The sequence below is a fragment of the Triticum urartu genome, chromosome 2A (assembly GCF_056163025.1).
Source record: "Triticum urartu cultivar PI428250 chromosome 2A, HENAU_Tu73, whole genome shotgun sequence".
NCBI classification, from domain to species: Eukaryota; Viridiplantae; Streptophyta; class Magnoliopsida; order Poales; family Poaceae; genus Triticum; species Triticum urartu.
In genome coordinates, this window is record NC_141874.1 from 331,428,757 (window position 1) to 331,431,330 (window position 2,574).

Consider the following 2,574-nt stretch of genomic DNA (forward strand, 5'->3'; position numbering starts at 1 on the left):
GGAGTTCCTGCAGCTCTACGAGCTCAGCATTGAGGCGGCCAATGGCGATGAAAAAGTCATGCTGAATTGGTTCCCCATGGCTCTCAAGGATGGTGCCTGCTCCTGGCTCCTGAACCTGCCTCCAGGCTCGATCTCCTCCTGGAACGAGATGTGCGACCGTTTCCTCGCCAACTTCCAGGGCACTCGTGACCGCCCTCCGGCAGTGGGTGACCTGCGCCGCGTCAAGCAACAACCAGGGGAAACCCTCCAGAAGTACATCTAGTGCTTCCACAACGTTCGTCTCAAGATCCCCAAGGTGACTGACGAGGCCATCATCTCTATGTTCTCCGATGGCGTCCGCGACGTCAAGATGAAGGAGGAGCTCGCCATCCGCAAGGAGCTGTGCACATCCCTGGAGTTGTTCAACCTGGCGACCAAGTGGGCAAGGGCTGAGGAAGAGCGCCTTACCCTTCTCGAGCTCCCAGTTACCGACCTGGAGGAGAAGAAAGCCAAGGCCAAGGATGTGAAGCGCAAGGGAGCGGCCGTACTCGCGGCAGAGCCGGACACGAACTGCGGCAGGGACCAGCCTGAGTCATCCAAGAGCAGCCGACCGTTCTGCGCCTTCCACAACATGCACAACCACAACACCAATGATTGTGAAGAACTCAGGGCCATTTGCGACGGACGCTTCGGTCGACGCCCCGAGTATAACGACCGAGGAGGAGGACGTGGCGGAGGACGCTGGGATGACCGAGGCCCACGCCAGGAGTGGCGCGACCGGCCTCGTGAGGACCACTGGCAGGATCAGCCTCACGAAGGTGCCTGGAGGGATCAGCCTGGCGAGGACCGTCCTCATGGCAATGCTGGGCTTCCTACACTACCGCCACCACCAAGAAGGAACAACGACCACCACCAAGACGAGGGGGCTGGGGGCTTCCAGGAGCCGCGTGCTATCGCCTACATCTTGGGCGGAGCTCAAGCCCCAGCCTCACAGCGTATCTTCAAGCAATTTGCTCGTGAGGTGAACGCAACCCTTCCCAAGATCGAGGCAACACGCCCGCTCAGGTGGTCCAAGTGCGCTATTACCTTCAGCTCGGTAAACCAGCTCAAGTGCGCGGCCACCGCTGGCGCTCTCCCAATGCTCTATTCACCCGTCATCAGCAATGTGCAAGTCACCAAGACTCTCATCGACGGCGGCGCATGGCTTAACATCCTGTCCGTCGAGATGTTTGACAACCTTCAAGTGCCCTAAGATCAGCTTCAGCCTACCAAACCTTTCTCAGGAGTGACCGACGGCTCCACCACCCCGATAGGTCAAGTCCGCCTCCTAGTCACCTTCGGACAGCGTGACAACTACCACACCGAGCTCATCGACTTTGACGTCGCCCACATCCGTCTGCCGTACAATGCCATCCTCGGGTATCCAGCCCTGGCTAAGTTCATGGCGGTGACCCACCACGGCTACAACATCCTCAAGATGCCAGGAAGCGGCGGAATCATCACAGTCCCCTACGAAGAAAGAGATGCGGTGTGCTCCCTCGAGCGTGCCTTCCAAGCTGCTGCAATCGATGACCCCGACAGCAAGGGCGAGTACCCTCCTGAGGCCATCCCCAAGAAGAAGAAGCAGCTACTCCATACTGGGCCTCAGGAGAATGGCGCCGCAAGTGGCGCCACGTCAGGATCAGCGCCCGCACTTGGGGCACCTCCCTCTGTCGCATAGGATGGCGCGCCCGGTGCCATCCTCGGGCAGGGCTCGGGGGCTCTCTTGTGGAGGGCCTCAGACCTTGCCAACATTACGAGGGAGGTGCTCGGGCACCATTTGGAGGCGTGCTTCATGGCACGTTTATCTCAGGAGGCCACAGGGCAAGGAGCGCCCAGCGCTCAGGAGTTCATTACCAAGACCACCCAGGAATTGTAGGATGCGAGGGCCATGCGCGGCGATCGCCGCTCACCTGGCGCAGCTCCCCATCCAGGCGAGGATGCCGGGGTGTGCGTCCACATCGATGTCCCAGGGCTCGACAGGGCCGCGTCTCAGGAGCTCTTCCGGCCTTCGTGCGTGGGACGCTGCGAGGTCCCACCGCATAGCTATGTTCGCATGCCACTCGGCCTGCTGAGTGTGGCATCCTCCTACCCACACAACTTGCGGCGCGTCCTGACGGCTCAGGAGGCCAGGCACCACGCAGTCCTGGCGGAGATGGAAACGGTCCTCAAGGAACCGCCTGGACCCCCAGAGCCTCCTGAGGCTCAAGGCCCCGGTGGCTCGTGTGGAGCAACCCCTTCGCCGCGTACCTTCGGCTGCCTCAACACCCCTTCATCAACAGAATCAGGTGACATTTTCCAAGTTTATTTAGCTAGGAGCGCCCTCGGGGCTACATCATTCCCAGGCCGCACGGGTCCGTCCCTGTGGCATGTATCCCTTCTTGTTTATGTCTTTAGCTTACCTTGCTGGGGGCGCCCCTTGGGCTGCATCATCCCCAAGCCACTCGGGCCTGACCCAGTGGCATGTTTGCTTTCCATGCTTAATATATCTATGACTGTCACCTTCTTGATTGTCACCTACCACGGGAGCTGCTCACGCTGGCACGACGCTTGTGC

At 60.3% G+C, this 2,574-nt stretch overlaps 1 pseudogene; it reads left to right on the forward strand.

Moving 5' to 3' along the window:
* The first annotated feature begins 349 nt into the window (after window positions 1-349).
* Window positions 350-2,093, forward strand: LOC147985003 (uncharacterized; annotated as a pseudogene).
* Window positions 2,094-2,574: the final 481 nt, after the last annotated feature.